General features: G+C 38.5%; 1 pseudogene; it reads left to right on the forward strand.

Moving 5' to 3' along the window:
* Nucleotides 1-286: 286 nt before the first annotated feature.
* LOC147483692 (uncharacterized) lies at nt 287-4,081 on the forward strand (annotated as a pseudogene).
* The last annotated feature ends 14,133 nt before the right edge of the window (nt 4,082-18,214 follow it).

Consider the following 18,214-nt stretch of genomic DNA (forward strand, 5'->3'; position numbering starts at 1 on the left):
TTCAACAAACTCAACAATGGTGATAAGGAAGTTTCTTTTTCATCTCATCACCATTCTCGCTTTACTCATCATCATTATTCCCAACATTTCTTATGATGAATCTTCATCATCAACAACAACAACAACAACAACCATCGATGATTCCTCCTCTTCTTCATCATCTTCATCACCACCATCTGATTTTTCCAAGAATATAGACGATTCATCATCAGCTACTACTGCATTCTCACCACCAGCAGCCGAGCCACCTTCTTCTTCATCGAATGGTAACAATGTGCAATCACCAATGGCTCATTTGGAGTCGATATTAACAACGCTACCACCATCAGATTTCTCAGCTACTACTACATTCTCACCACCACCAGCCGAACCACCTTCTTCTTCATCGAATGGTAACAGTAATAGTAAAGAAGTGCAATCACCAATGGCTCATTTGGAGTCGATATTAACAACGCTAGGTTTTCAAGAACTAGCAGCAGCAGTTCCATCACTATCAGATTCCGCTTACTATACATGGAATGGTCCTTCAACAGTATTCGCACCAACAGATGATTCGATTCGGTCATGTATCGGTTCCGGTTCAGTAAGTAGCTCATGTTCTGTACCTCAGATCCTTCGTGAGCACATAGTTCCGGGAATATTCTCTTATGATTACTTGAACAAGCTTGCTTTTGGTACTAAACTTGAAACTATGAGTACTGGTAGATGTATTACTGTTACTACTGCTTCTTCTACTACTACTAATAATAATAATCATGATTCTTCTAGTTCATCAAATAATGATACTAGTACGATTGTTTATATTGGTGGTGTTGAAATAACACATCCTGATTTCTTCAATAATGGTTTGGTTGTTGTTCACCGTTTGGAAGGATTCATTTCTCCTGTGTCTCCGTTATCATGTAACATTGAACGGATGAATTCATTCTCGTTTCCTCCTTTAAGACAAACTGATAACAACAATAATCGAACTAGTCCCATTTCTTCTTCATCACAATCATCGAATAATCCTCAAAACACTTCTCCTGCTTTAATGAGATTGATGTTGAAAGATGTTATGCTTCGTCTTCATTACAATGGGTTCAGTATTTTATCACAAGCATTGAAAGCCAAGTATCCAGAAATAGTGAATCTCCAAAACATGACTGTTTTGCTTTGGATGATGCATCCATCTTCTCAGGTGGTCATGCTTATTTGAGTAACTTCCGTTTCCATATTGTTCCTAATAAGATGATGTTGAGCTCTGATTTAATGAGGTTACCAACTGGGACCTCTTTACCAACTCTTGATCCTGGTAAAAGTTTGAAGGTAAGCAGTGGAAATGATAGTGGTAAGATGATGAGGATCAATACAGTAAGAATTGAAGTGTATGAACTGATTTGTAATCTCAAGATTGCAGTCCACACCATAGTACAAAATATCAGGATATGGGTATTTATCGATATTCAATTTATGGATATGTATCGTGGATATATCCCCCTCTTTGGGGATATTTGACATTGTTTCACATGCAAATATCGTGGATATATCTAAAATATCGAAAAATATCGTGGATATTGTGGATATTTCTTGATATATCATGATACATTATTTATATTTATTTGAAATATAATAGTAAATATTAAATAAAATTATTATATACACAAAATATCGTAAAATATCTCCAAATATCGCAAAATATCGCAAATATCGTTGAATATCACCGATATTTGCAGTCGTATATATCTCTGAACATATCGTGATATTTATATATCTTTTTCTGGAATATGGATAGATATCCCCAAATATCGGGATATATCGGGATATTTTATACTATGGTCCACACTATTTCAGTGCCGTTTAGAGACCTTTCACTTGATGGAACGGCCACAATAATTGCCTTCCTTACCCTAGTGGTAATTCTGTTTCTGATTAACTGTGGTATCGCCTATGGTGAGCCCGACCAGCCCGACCAGGAAGTTCCCCAAGTTGCTGAGGCCGAGGCCCACGATGAAATTGATATAAATCCAGAGTCAGTTGAGTTTTTAGGTGAAGAATCAGAGTCGGAATCAGTGCCGGCCCTGAGGCAAAGCGACCCAAACAATTGCTTTGGGCCACCAAACCAAAACAAAAAAATAGGGCCACACTATTATCGGCTACAAAACAATAAACTTTCTAATAAAGAGTTCAGTTAGTTGCCACTTATTTAAATTATGACAAAAAATAAACCAACCATATTTAAAAAAAAAATAAACATATGATTTCAATTAATCCCTCAATACCTTTTGAGACCCAACTTTTTATATTAAACTCTTTGGCAATACTTATCCCACTCATTACAAACAATTAAAAAAAAACAAAAAACACTAAACCAACTCACAATTAAAAAACCCAAACTTTTATCTATATCTAAAAAAACAAATAAAACTCTTCTTTCAAATAACAAAATCACTCACAATCCCCGAGAACCCAACTCCTTATTAAACTCTTTGACAATACTTACCCCACTCGTTACAAACAATAAAAAAAAAACAAATAACACTAAACCAACTCACAATTAAAAAACCCAAACTGTTATCTATATCTAAAAAAACAAATAAAACTCATCTGCCAAATAACAAAATCACTCACAATCCCCGAGAACCCAACTCTTTATTAAACTCTTTGGCAATATTTACCCCACTCCCATTCGTTACAAACAATTAAAAAAAAACAAAAAACATTAAACCAACTCACAATTAAAAAAATCCAAACTTTTATCTATATCTAAAAAAACAAATAAAACTCATTTGCCAAATAACAAAATCACTCACAATCCCTGCGAACTCAACTCCTTATTAAACTCTTTGGCAATACTTACCCCACTCGTTACAAACAATTAAAAAAAACAAAAAACACTAAACCAACTCACAATTAAAAAAATCCAAACTTTTATCTATATCTAAAAAAAACAAATAAAACTCCTCCGCCAAATAACAAAATCACTCACAATCCCCGAGAACCCAACTCCTTATTAAACTCTTTGGCAATATTTACCCCACTAGTTACAAACAATTAAAAAAAAACAAAAAACATTAAACCAACTCACAATTAAAAAACCCAAACTTTTATCTATATCTAAAAAAACAAATAAAACTCTTCTCTCAAATAACAAAATCACTTCACTCGCTCTCTCTTGGATTATATTGAATAACACACGTTAAAAAAAAATTGATAACATTAACGCATATAGGGCCACATTTTATTGTCTTGCTTTAGGCCACCAAAATGTCAGGGCCGGCACTGGTCGGAATCAGAGTCGGAGATTACCCAGGAACTAGGGGAAGAACATAATTACGAATGCTGTGGAATCCCGTTCGCAACAATGTATGAATTGATTATGCACCGTAGCAATAGTGATGAACACTAATTTTTTTATATTTTGCATTTGATGTTCTAAATTTCTATATTTTTGCATTGTTGTCACGAATCACATTTGTAAACAGAAAGGAATGCTGATCAAGTTTCATTAACATGCACTAAATTCTTCAATGTCAAACTTGTATTTTTTGTTATCGCTTGGAACTTTCGCGCTTAAAGCTATATACATTGACTATTTGTACCTCAATTTTCCCATTAATGGAATCTCTTCTGTATATACATTGGATATTTCCAGGGAATGTTCAATACCTTTTCGTTCTTCACTATTCACAAAAATATATAGAATATAACAATATGGGATTGTTTTGCTACGTTAGCATGCATTCAGTATCTTTATTGTTGTTCTATAAAAAACTTACAGAAACCCATTTGTAGACTTTGTCAATTTGGAAAGGGAAAGATTACATGTGCGGTGGATAAGACATACAACTCCCGAGTCTGTAGAAATTACCTTATGGGCTGCAATGATTGTTGGCTAATCTATATTTAGAAGAAATCTTGTAGGATAAGTTCTATTATTGATCTCCTTCAATACTGCATTTTTGAGAGGCAAGCATGTTTCTACACCAAGTTTGAAGTCTGGGATGATACTGCTCTTACCAAGTTTGAAGTCTGGGATGATACTGCTCTTACCAAGTTTGAAGTCTGGGATACTGCTCTTACCTCTGGTCCTGAAAATTAATCTTACGTACAGTAAGTAATGAGCGAGACAGAGAAGGGAGTCCATCGTTGTCCATAACTAGGTCTGGCATAAATAGAGATGAGTCTAGAGTTGACTTGAAATGAGGATTATCTTCTCATCAGTGTCGTCGGCTATGCTAAAATCTTAAGCAATAAGAAATTACCTTGGAGTTTGAAAGTACACCACACACAACACTCTCTCCATAGCTGAGGTCAAAAGTAAGTTGCAGTCCTAGAAGTAATAGAGCAGATGCTACAGGATGTTTCTTCTTTTTACTTCTTGCTTAGAGGCACTTCTACTCACTTATTAAGCCTTCAATTTTTCTTCAAATAAGTAAAGTAGGAAATCAAGTTATGTAACATGTCGTAGGATTTCACACTGCTTCGTCCTCATTATTATTATTATTACTGGTAGAGGGCACGTGTGATGCACATGATTGAAAGCTAGTACCATGTAATATGATAGCTGGTATTAAATACATGGTATAATCTGATGTTGCATGTTTGTGTTATATTATTGGGGTGAAAATATTTGAAGAAAATATTTTACTAATTGTCAGTCACATACAATGTTTTAAAATTATTATTGTGTAGAGATATTCAATTTGTCCTTAAGTTTGGAATAGGTGGTCATCACCACACTATGCAACAATTAGTTACCTATACTATGCCAACATTTTGTCAATCCCAAGTGAATTCTACCACATTCAATATGGATACTTATAATTCATCAAGAAATAAATATCCATATTTATATGGAGTCCAAAACTATGATTGAGATCGTATCATATATATGTTTACCTACGTGTTCTTCAAAGGACAAAGTAGAAATTCTTTGTACGATCTAAAGAATCACAAATATTCCCCTCTTACATAAGGTTCTGCTTCAAAATTTCTGATGTATCCAAGCGAAAAAATATGGCAAGGAAATTTTTGTTTTGAGTCAATGTGTGATGTAAGTTTTTTTTTCCCTTCGAGTTTAACAATTAAATACCACCTTATTGATAAATATATAGCCTTTCCACTTTCCAAGTTCACAAGCCTTTCCGTCCTTATGGTAATCTGTAATGGCAAAAAAAAAAAAAAAAAAAATCGTCAAACTTTGTGTTGTCAATTTATGACAAATCGAAGAAATTGAACCCAATAAATAATAAACAATAATAAAATACAAAAGAAAGACATTTTACTTTTTAACAAACCAACATAATATAATGTGCTGTGCTAGTAGGGACAAACCAACATAATCCCGGGTTCGATCTCGCAGCGGGAGTTTAAAGATTTGTAAACTGATTTTAGTATCTAATGTGGTAGTGATAACTATCAATCCTATCCATTCATTGTACTATGTAACTTTTTCTTATTAATACAATTATCCTTTAAAAAAAAACAGAAAAAACATAAGAGCATCTTTAGCAGTGATATCAACCTAGCATCAAACACCAAATTCTCAAGAAAAAACACCAAATTGACCAATATTTGGTTCCAGGTTTGGTGCTGTATCAAATCACTCACGCGGTTTTGGCTTTTGCCAACACCGCGTGGGCTTGGGCTTCTAATTGGGCTTATATGGCGCGATTTTCACAAAACCGTGCCAGAGATTGGGAAAGAAAAAAAAGAAAAAAGTTTATGTGCGATACATGGCGCGTGGTCTTGGGCCTGTTAGTTGGGCTTTAGTGGCGCGGTTTTGCCAAAACCGCGTGGACTATATGGCGCGGTTTTGGCAAAACTGCGTAGTTGCTTGGTGTTTTTTTGGTTTGGTGTTTTTTTGGTTCAAAATTTTAGTGTTTTTTTGGTTGCTCTGCTAAAAATGCTCTAACAAACTCATAAGAAATCTAACTACTACATGATCAAAACAATGAAGGAAATTCTTGCACATCCTATTGTTCCCGTATACTAAATAAGATAGCATACACATATGGTTAAACACCCGTTAAATGTTTTATTAGTAATTGTTAATGCAGATTTCAACTAAAGGGAAGTCGAACGCAACTTTTAGGAAAAGGTGGTGGTCTAACTTTAATGAAGCCATTTCCTTATTCTTAGGAGTGTCCCCCTTGATAAGTTTTCTTTGTTATCTCTAGGTCCTACAGAGTCAGCCAATGGCAATAAAGATCCAGAGGTCTTGTATAGATATTTGTCACATATTGTGTATAATGCTGCAATCATCTCCATTCACTTCATAATTAGTTGATGCGAAGGTACTTAATATATATGTACTTCAATCTCATATGAACTATTTGTTGCATCCCTCTGTGCCTTTTTCCTTGTTTGCATTTCCTTTTATAAGTCTTGTTGATCTACTTGTGCAACATATTTTCTCATTATTTCCTTGCTTTGTGCTAATTTATTGGTAGACTGTTTTCAGCACTGTTTGCAGGAACTTCAATGTTCGGACCAAGAGAGAGTAAAAGAAGCTATGAGAGTGTCACAGCCCGAATTTCTAAACAATAACAAAGTGAATATTTGAAATATAAATATCTCAAACATCACTAGGTTCACTTGTTTAAAAAACCCAGACAATGACGGAGGATACTACACATACAAACCCTAATAGCCATGTCATAAAAGAAACAACTTAAAATAAAATAATCCCGATAATTATCCGCAACTTCTTATTAAGATAACATCCTTCCAAATAAAATATCAAACAAACTCTCAGAATAAAATTCCTCACTACCATGTTCTCATGCCATGAAAAAGGTAAACTACGTTATTACATCCTTCCAATAGGAATCAGACCTAAAAGAAAACTAACGGACTGCTCCAGGCAAGAATCCTAATCACACGCCGCGGTTCCACTACCTTCCACCTATGTTCCCAAGAACACACCCACGTTGCCAAAACAAAGCAAACATGGGTCAGCAAAATGGAATTTGCTGGTATGAGTAGACTAACTACATATAAACATTTCAAACTTTACTTATCCAACTAACACTTTAAATCTATCATAACCTAATCATTCTCAGCTTGGAAGACAGGTAATTCCGTAATCTCAACCGGCATAGTTTCTTCCCAAGCAAAACTTCCATTTTATTAACTCATTCTAATAACTCCTTTTAATATCTAAATAATTAAATTACACTTACCGATGTGTATATGCTGTATATAAGGGTAGGACGGCGTCCTCAAAAAAATATTATTAAGTCCTACCCTCCTGCAAAAGAAAGTTAGAACTTGTATATAATATATGTAGATATCCTATATGGATTCAAAAGTAAGCCCAAACACACTCGCATAATCAAATCAATTTCTCTTGTCAATTAATCAATTACTTTTCTTATACACCCACCTTTTAGTACCTACTCCACGATTTGCACTCCACACATTTGCCAAATCACACATTCCTGTTTGCCTCTCTCCGACCGAATACCTCAATATCATAGCCATCTCTGGGATTTCATACACATATTTCACAGCCTATTTGGGCACAAAACTCAGGTCATTCATGGCACATTCAATGAATACCTATCACATAACTAACGGGCCATTCATGGCACATTCAATGAATGCCCTGGGTCATTCCTGCCACATTCAAGGAATACCCAATCCTACATTCTCGTACACTCAAGGAATACAACTAACCCGCAAGGCAAATACCTTAGTTCCTCTTTAGGGCAGTCCAAACCATCTGGTCATTCATGGCACATTCAATGAATACCTGGGTCATTCATGACACATTCAATGAATACCCTTATATAACGCTAACGGGCCATTTATGGCACATTCAATAAATGCCCACCTAACATATGACTTCGTCAGTCATAAACTCAATTCCAAAACTTGAGGCATGGAGAGTTCTAAAAGGGTGCGGTAAATTTTCTTTACGCATTATTGAACTTTATTGCATAACTTATTTAGAGAACGAAGGAAAAATCTTGATTCAATTATTTTTGGTTTACGCGTTATTAATTTCATGGATGTATAAGTGTCGTAACGTTGTGTATCGTAAAAGACTGAAAAATCACAAAGTAGTAAATACATGTACACAAGTATATTTAGGAAGGTCTTAGCCTAAAGTCAAACACGTTAATAGTCCTAGACTTATCCTATTAGACTGAATCATAATTTTAGGTAAAAGTCAAATTTGGGTCAACTGGTCAAAGTCAACCCTGGTCAAAGTCAACAGTCAACTCTGGTCAACAGTCAACATTGGTCAACCAGGCCTAAACTCCAAAAACCCAAAAGCCCAAAGCCTAAGGCCCATAGTCTAAAGTTAAGTCAAAAAAAAAAAAAAAAATCCAAACAAAACATATAAGCCCACCACGATTTGGCCCAAGCCCAAATCGTGGTTCACTACTCATCTCCTTCCTCATCCCACTTCCAGCCACCACCGACCACCACAACAACCACCACCGGCCACCTCTAAACAAAAGGAACCCAGCGGTTTTCATCCCCACAAAAACCCCTACACACCTATCCTAACAATTCATGATTTCGTTATACTGCAAAAATCGCATCCCACGCCATTAACAAACCTTTGGAGCTTCGACAGCTCCTCTCCAGCACCCAATCCACCGCAACACATCCACCTCAACCCAACAACAAATTCTCTACAAAAACCAAACAAAAACACTAATCAAACAACCTTAGTCCCAACAATCAAGACGCAGGACGGTTTGGTCTTTGATTTGGTCGCCATTGAAGCTCCTCCAAAGCGGTAGCCCCCTCGCGACACCAACAACCCATCTAACACCAATTAGAACACTAACAGTTCCAACATCACCACAAATAAAAAAATAAAATATACTTCAAACACAAAACATGAAGGACGGTTTGGTGCTTTTGGCCGATGGCGGCGCCATTAACCACCCGTGTCAAGATGTCAAAGGCGGCGGTTTAACTTTTCAACTTTACCCGCGTTTTACATACCGTGGTACTGCGACATTCGTATTTATCAGTCGACACCATTAAGCGGGTTTACACTTTCTCAATTCTGGAAAACAGTATTACTGGGATGAATAGTATAAACAAATATAACAAAAAAAAAACTTCAGACTACTCACTGTTTTAAAACCGAACAGCTTCCCGAAAGCAGAAAAACCCCCAAAGACTGAAGTCGACTGTCGCGCGAAATCGGACGATCTTTCTTGTTCAAACCCTTTTTTTCTTCTTTCTGTAAAACTCTCCCTTTTTTTTTTTTTATAAACCCTCGCTGTGTTTTTCTCCCAGAACTCTCGTGAGAAAACTCTATTTTTTCTAGTTGTTTAAAACCTCCCGAAAAACAAGGGTTTTAAACCTATCTACTTACTTACGGGTTTTATCGAAACTCTTTTGGATATCCTATCTTTGTTTTATCTATTTACATTATTATTATTATTATTAATATAAATATTATTATAGGAAAAGCAATTAAAAGACGGGGTGTTATAATATACACACCTTAAAAGGATCTCGTCCGAGATTCAAGGTAGAGTGTCCAGAGAAGAGCTCGAGTGCATCCGCCTTATCTTATCTTCAAGTTCCCAGGTCATGTCATTTTCCCTTTCACTCCACTGCACTTTTACCAAGTTTACAATCCTCCTCCTAAGGTGTTTCACATCCCTATCTACTATCGTGATAGGCCTCACTGTAAAAGTTACATCATCGTTCAACTCTAGCTCTGCTGGCTGGACAACCTCAGTAGGATCTTTCACACATTTCCGTAGCATAGACACGTGGAAGACATCATGAATCATCACTAAGTTAGGCGGCAAAGCAAGATGATACGCCAAACTACCAACGGAGGCTACTATCTCGTATGGTCCAATATATCGTGGACTCAACTTTCCTTTCATGCCAAACCTCATAACTCCTCTCATAGGGGAAACCTTCAAAAACACAAAATCGCCTACAGAAAACTCTACCCGTTTCCTCTTCAAATCTGCATAACTTTTCTGCCTACTCTGTGCTGTCTTAATCCTTTCTCTAATGACTTTAATATGTTCAGATGTCTCTCTCACTATCTCGGGCCCAAGCAATTTTCGGTCTCCCACATCACTTTAACAAGCGGTGATCGACATGGGACGCCATACAAAGCCTCAAAGGGTGCCATACCGATGCTCGACTGGAAACTGTTATTATATGCAAACTCCACCAAAGGTAAATGCTCCTCCCATCCTCCACCAAAATCCATTACACAAGACCGTAACATATCTTCTAATATCTGATTCACCCTCTCCGTCTGTCCATCTGTCTGAGGATGATAAGCAGTACTCATCGCCAAACTAGTGCCCATAGCACGCTGAAAACTCTTCAAAAACTCGAAAGTGAACAAAGGATCTCGATCTGAAACAATACTCCTTTGGAATCCCATGTAACCCCGACCACTTCCCCGAATGTACAAAGGAAACCAACTTATCTGTATTTCTACGTACGTCAATAGGAATGAAATGAGCAGATTTCGTTAGACGATCAACAATAACCCAAATAGATTCATTACCTCTCCGAGACTTAGGCAAGCCATCAATGAAATCCATAGAAATGTGCTCCCATTTCCACATCGGTATCTCTAATGGCTACAATAATCCAGAAGGCCTCTGATGCTCTGCCTTAACTTGCTGACAAGTTAAACACTGAGAAATATATTCTCCGACATCTCTTTTCATTCCTTCCCACCAAAAGGTCCTCTTCAAGTCTTGGTACATCTTCGTTCCTCCAGGATGAATTGTAAACCGAGAATGATGAGCTTCATATAATATTTCCTTCTTTAACTCTACATCATCAGGTACACATAATCTCTCATGAAATCTCAATCCTCCATCAGAATCTACTGTCCAATCAGACGGACAATCATCTAAAATATCAATGACCAGATCATCCAACCGACTCAAAAGAAATCGGTCTCGTGGTTGCATGGCAATCACTTCTTGAAATCACCGCCTAACCTCCGGACTGCATATATACCCCTCATCGTAGACGGTGTAGTCCGGACGTCATAAGCTGCGATAGTCTCTAAACTCTTCCACTCTTGCACCATAAGAGTGGTCAAAACACCAGGCAATCGACTAAGTGCATCCGCAACTACATTGCCCTTGCCTGGGTGATACTGAATCTCGAAGTCATAACTACTTATGAACTCCATCCATCTCTGCTGTCTCATATTCAACTCTTTCTGTGAATAAAGATACTTCAAACTCTTGTGATCTGTGTAAAGCTCGAACTTCTCACCATATAAATAATGTCTCCACATTTTCAAAGCAAAAACCACTGCCGCTAACTCCAGGTCATGAGTAGGATAACGTCTCTCATGTATCTTCAACTGTCGTGAAGCATACGACACCACCTTCTGGTCTTGCATTAACATACAACCCAAACCAGTTCCACTAGCATCTGTAAAAACCACTAGCTTTCCGCCTCTAGTCGGGATTACTAGAATTGGAGCTGTAGTCAACCTCTGTTTCAATTCTAGGAAAGCTTTCTCACAATCATTAGTCCACATAAACTTCACATCTTTCCTAGTTAACTTGGTGAGCGGAGCTGCTATAAGCGAGAACTTCTCAATAAATCTCCGATAATATCCAGCTAACCCCAAGAAACTTCTAATCTCTGTAACAGTGGTTGGTTGTTTCCATTCTTTCATTGCAGCAACCTTCTCAGGGTCTACAACAATCCCTTCACTAGATACCACGTGTCCCAAGAAACGAATTTCTTCTTCCCAAAAATGGCACTTGCTAAACTTAGCATACAACTTCTGTTCCCGGAACGTTTGCATCACTATCTTCAAATGCATCTTATGTTCTTCTGTGTTTTGTGAATACACTAAAATGTCATCAATGAAAACAATCACAAATTTATCCAAAAAGGGCCGAAAAAAATACGATTCATCAGGTCCATAAAGAATGCAGTGCATTTGTCAACCCAAAAGGCATCCTGTAAAACTCATACAACCCATACCGAGTCCTAAATGCGTCAAAGGAATACTCTTCTCTTCAACTCCCATCCGTAATAACCAGTCCTTAAATCAAACTTTGAAAATATCTTAGCCCCCTTTCAACCGGGTCCAACAGTCATCAATCCTAGGAAGCGGATACTTATTTTTATAGTTACGGTTCAAATCCACGGAAGTCAATACACATCCTCAAAGTACCATCCTTCTTTGAAACAAAAATAGCAGGCGCACCCCATGGTGAGTTGCTCGGTCGTATGAACCCCTTCTTGAGTAATTCCTCGACTTGCACTTTCATTTCGTCCAATAGATTAGGTGCCAACCTGTAAGCCGACTTTGAAACTGGTGCAGTCCCCGGTAACAAGTCTATCTGAAACTCCACCTCCCTCTTGGGTGGCAACCCGGAATCTCCTAAAAACATCTTGAAGTCTCTCACTACTTCCACATCATCGATATCCCTCGTGGGTATCTCTATAGAGCAATGTGAAACTAGACATCACCGAAGTCCTCCTTACTAACACGGTGTGAATCAACCTCGGCATGCGGTGGTGTATTCACTATAACCTCCCTCCTCGCACAATCCAAGGTAACATGATAACGCGTCAACCGGTCCATACCAAGTATGAAATGGAAACCCTCAAACCCCAACACGATCAAGTTTACCATAAAGACACGGTCTAAGAAACACAACTTAAAACCTTTGCACTTTCGTCATATAAGGTAAAGAACCTCCTAACGGTGTCTCAACACACAAGGGCTTAGATAAAAAGGGTAGTTTTAAAACTTTCTTTCTCAACATCCGGCGACATATAAAGGAATGTGAAGCACCCCGAGTCAAACAAAACTCTGAATGTAAACCGAGATGAACTAAAGGTACCTTCAACATTCCTGTGTCTGGCATAGCTGCATAGGCTCTAGCACGAGTGGTAGTCCGGTGGCGGGTGCTCGTTCTGGCGATTTCCCTCGCTTGGTAGGGCAATAACGAGATAAATGCCCCACTGTTTACACTCCCGGTAAGCCCTTTCAGCGGGAACTATGGCTCACGAGCATTGGTCTTTGAGTGCGGGTAAAAGTAATCTTCTTTGGGTCGATCACGGAAGAGCCGGAGCTCGACCCTGAAGCTGGGGACCCTACCTCTGCCACTGATTCCCCTGAGGTCTATAGCCTCCAGTCTGCCCCGGTGGCCTATAACCACCCTGCTGATGAAATCCTCCCTGGGGTCGGTATACACCCTGCTGATGAAATCCTCCCTGAAACCCCTGGGATGGTGGTCTCTGAAACGGACCCCTCGGAGGTATATCATAAGGCCTAAACCTATTAATTTTTGCTCTCAAAAGGCCTAGGACCAACAACCGGTATCTCACCAAACTTCCTCTTCCTCCTCGACTCTCTTAGGGCTGCATTCGCTCCTCATATCTCAAGGCCAAGTCCAACACACGCGATCAAAAGTGTCCCCATCAAAAGGAATCAACTTCTTTGGACAAGTGACTCTCTAACCCACGTATGAACTTTTGTTTTTCTTCTTGTCGGTATCCACAAGATAGGGAGCAAACCTCGATAACTCATTAAACTTGGTCACATACCGATCCACGGACTTTCCGTCTTGAGTCAACTCAGAGAACTGCTGAGCCAACCGCTCTTTTCTCGCTTTCGGGAATGAACTTACTCTCAAATCTAACCTTGAAGTCCTCCCAAGTCAAAATTCTAGTGTCCGGACTAGGGGTGAGAGCTTCGCCACCAAAACCTATCGGTGTCATCAAGTTGGTGGTACTTGACTCCAACTCCTCGATCTCAAGTAAAGGCTGCATCACGGCTCAAAAACATTTTCACAACTTTGAATCCAAGACTCTCTGCTGCAATCGCGATTCCCAACACCGATAAATCGGCCGCCCACCAAGAGTACCAAACTCCTTATTGCGGCTTTTAGCAAAAGGATCTCCCGAAACGGGATGGTTATTCTCAAGATAGCACGCAACAACCGATTCATTTGTCCTCTCCATCGACATCTTTGGACGGAGTGTTCGCTGCAGTCGATTGGTATTACCATTACGATGTCTCAACCATGATCTACGGTTCAAACAAAACTCCCATTAATATTCACATATATCCAAAACTCTCAATACTATAACCCATATTCCACATCCGAGGGATCACTTAGACTTTCCAACACTAAGCTAACCCAGCTCGATACCAAAATGTCCAAATTTCTAAACAATAACAAAGTGAATATTTGAAATATAAATATCTCAAACATCACTAGGTTCACTTGTTTAAAAACCCAGACTATGACGGAGGATACTACACATACAAACCCTAATAGCCATGTCATAAAAGAAACAACTTAAAATAAAATAATCCCGATAATTATCCGCAACTTCTTTATTAAGATAACATCCTTCCAAATAAAATATCAAACAAACTCTCAGAATAAAATTCCTCACTACCATGTTCTCATGCCATGAAAAAGGTAAACTACGTTATTACATCCTTTCAATAGGAATCAGACCTAAAAGAAAACTAACGGACTGCTCCAGGCAAGAATCCCAATCACACGCCGCGGTTCCACTGCCTTCCACCTATGTTCCCAAGAACATACCCACGTTGCCAAAACAAAGCAAACATGGGTTGACAAAATGGAATTTCTTTGGGTATGAGTAGACTAACTACATATAAACATTTCAAACTTTACTTATCCAACTAACACTTTAAATCTATCATAACCTAATCATTCTCCGCTTGGAAGGATGTAGTTTCATTATCTCAACCGGCATAGTTTCTTCCCAAGCAAAACTTCCATTTTATTAACTCATTCTAATAACTCCTTTTAATATCTAAATAATTGAATTACACTTACCGATGTAATGCACAGATAAAGGGTAGGACTGGCGTCCCTCCAAAAATATTATTAAGTCCTACTCTCCTGCAAAAGAAAGTTAGAACTTGTATATAACACATGTAGATATCCTATATGGATTCAAAAGTAAGCCCAAACACACTCGCATAATCAAATCAATTTCTCTTGTCAATTAATCAATTACTTTTCTTATACACCCACCCTTTAGTACCTACTCCACAATTTGCACTCCACACATTTGCCAAATCACACATTCCTGTGTGCCTCTCTCCCACTGAATACCACAATATCATAGCCATCTCTGGGATTTCATACACATATTTCACAGCCTTTTTGTGCACAAAACTCAGGTCATTCATGGCACATTCAATGAATACCTATCACATCACTAACGGGCCATTTATGGCACATTCAATGAATGCCCTGGGTCATTCCTGCCACATTCAAGGAATACCCAATCCTACATTCCCGTACACTCAAGGAATACAACTAACCCGCAAGGCGAATACCTTAGTTCCTCTTTAAGGCAGTCCAAACCATCTGGTCATTCATGGCACATTCAATGAATACCTGGGTCATTCATGACACATTTAATGAATACCCTTATATAACGCTAACGGGCCATTTGTGGCACATTCAATAAATGCCCACCTAACATATGACTTCATCAGTCATAAACTCAATTCCAAAACTTGAGGCGTGGAGAGTTCTAAAAGGGTGCGGTAAATTTTGTTTACGCATTATTGAACTTTATTGCATAACTTATTTAGAGAACGAAGGAAAAATCTTGATTCAATTATTTTTGGTTTACGCGTTATTAATTTCATGGATGTATAAGTGTCGTAACGTTGTGTATCGTAAAAGACTGAAAAAATTACAAAGCAGTAAATACATGTACACAAGTATATTTAGGAAGGTCTTAGCCTAAAGTCAAACACGTTAATAGTCCTAGACTTATCCTATTAGACCGAATCATAATTTTAGGTAAAAGTCATATTTGGGTCAACTGGTCAAAGTCAACCCTGGTCAAAGTCAACAGTCAACTCTGGTCAACAGTCAACATTGGTCAACCAGGCCTAAACTCCAAAAACCCAAAAGCCCAAAGCCTAAGGCCCATAGTCTAAAGTTAAAAAAAAAAAAATCCAAACAAAACATATAAGCCCACCACGATTTGGCCCAAGCCCAAATCGTGGTTCACTGCTCATCTCCTTCCTCATCCCACTTCCAGCCACCACCGACCACCACAACAGCCACCACCGGCCACCTCTAAACAAAAGGAACCCAGCGGTTTTCATCCCCCCAATAACCCCTACACACCTATCCTAACAATTCATGATTTCGTTATACTGCAAAAATCGCATCCCATGCCATTAACAAAACTTTGGAGCTTCGACAGCTCCTCTCCAGCACCCAATCCACCGCAACACATCCACCTCAACCCAACAACAAATTCTCTACAAAAACCAAACAAAAACACTAATCAAACAACCTTAGTCCCAACAATCAAGACGCAGGACGGTTTGGTGCTGATTTGGTCGCCATTGAAGCTCCTCCAAAGCTTCAGTAGCCCACCTCGCGACACCAACAACCCATCTAACACCAATTAGAACACTAACAGTTCCAACATCACCACAAATAAAAAAAATAAAATATACTTCAAACACAAAACATGAAGGACGGTTTGGTGCTTTGGTGCTGATGGCGACGCCATTAACCACCGGTGTCAAGATGTCAAGGCTTCGACAGTTTAACTTTTCAACTTTACCCGCGTTTTACATACTGTGGTACTGCGACATTCGTATTTATCAGTCGACACCATTAACCGGGTTTACACTATCTCAATTTCGGAAAACAAGATATTCTTTGGGATGAATAGCATAAACAAATATAACAAAAAACTTGGACTACTCATCGTTTTAAAACCGAACGACTTCGAAAAGAGAAAAAACCCCAAAGACTGAAGTCGACCGTCGCAATAAACCGGAAGATCTTTCTTGTTCAAACCTTTTTTTTTCTTCTTTCTCCTTTTTAAAACTCTTTTTTTTTTTTTTTTTATAAACCCCATTTGTGTTTTTCTCCCAGAACTCTCGTGAGAAAACTCTATTTTTTCTAGTTGTTTAAAACCTCCCCGAAAAACAAGGGTTTTAAACCTATCTACTTACTTACAGGCTTTTATCTAAAACTACTGGATATCCTATATTTGTTTTATCTATTTACATTATTATTATTATTATTATTAATATAAATATTATTATAGGAAAAACAATTAAAAGACGGGGTGTTATAGAGAGATCAAAAGGAAATTTTCACCCCCATTTAGAGATTCTAATAAAAATTACTGAGTCACTTGGTTTAACTTCAAATCAGGAGTTGCTGGTGGAGAGTGTGACCTTGGAAAAGAGAGAGCAAGATCACCGCTTAAGGAGTTAGAAGCGATTGATCAATTTTCAGCTACAAATGGCGTGCCTATTCCTCCTTATTTTTTTTGGCCGCCGGCTGGGGCTGATGTTGGACCCATGATTGTGGCATCTGGACAGACTTATGAAAGAGCTTTCATCCAAAGGTGGGTTGACAACAGACTAACCATTTGTCGAAAAACCCGTCAAGATCTTGCACATGCGAATCTTATTACCAATTACACCGTGAAGGATTTAATTGCAAATTGGTGCGAAGACAATAACATAAGACGTTGTTATACTGCTAATGGAAACAATGCTTAACCTTTGCCTATATCTTCTAATGTCCCTTCTCAAGATTTCACCCGTGCAGAGAGTTTTCGTTGTTGTTTCTATAGTAATAATTCTACTCCAAGGTCCTCTCTGGAAGCTGGACATCGAGCTCAAAAGAAAAAGGTTGGCGACTCATCAAAGTGTGTTGAAGATAATATTCCAAAGTGTGACCAATCATCGCCAGGCGATCATATATTCACAAATTTGAATCAGCCTCTCAGCGCTTACCGAGCATTGAATATCTTCCCCCATCCTTTGGAACGAATTTACATGAAGCATCAGATTTGTCGAGTAAGCATGGACACACGAGTGAATTTTTCGGAGAAGTCACATCCAATTGTGTTGGAATCTCCAAGAGTATTTCAAAATACTTGTGTGTGTGTGCAAAGTGGAGGAGATGAACTATGTGTGTTCTCTCCACTTTAGTGCATTGTGTTTAGTCCCACATTGGTGAACCACCACTAGCAAGTGAGGTATATGAGAAATTCCTCCATCATAAGGGCGTGCCTTTAAGGTACAAAGGCTTTTGTGTTAGGAGGGAGGACTCACCCAAAGCCACACGCCCGCCCGCCCCGCACCGAGTCGTGTCGGGCTTGGGCTTGGGCTTATTGTCTAGTGGGTAGTGGCTTACCAATTGCCTAAACTCTATCCACCCTATACAGAAACCACTACTACAATCTTAAGGAA

The sequence above is a fragment of the Coptis chinensis genome, chromosome 8 (genome assembly GCF_015680905.1).
Source record: "Coptis chinensis isolate HL-2020 chromosome 8, ASM1568090v1, whole genome shotgun sequence".
Lineage (NCBI taxonomy): Eukaryota > Viridiplantae > Streptophyta > Magnoliopsida > Ranunculales > Ranunculaceae > Coptis > Coptis chinensis.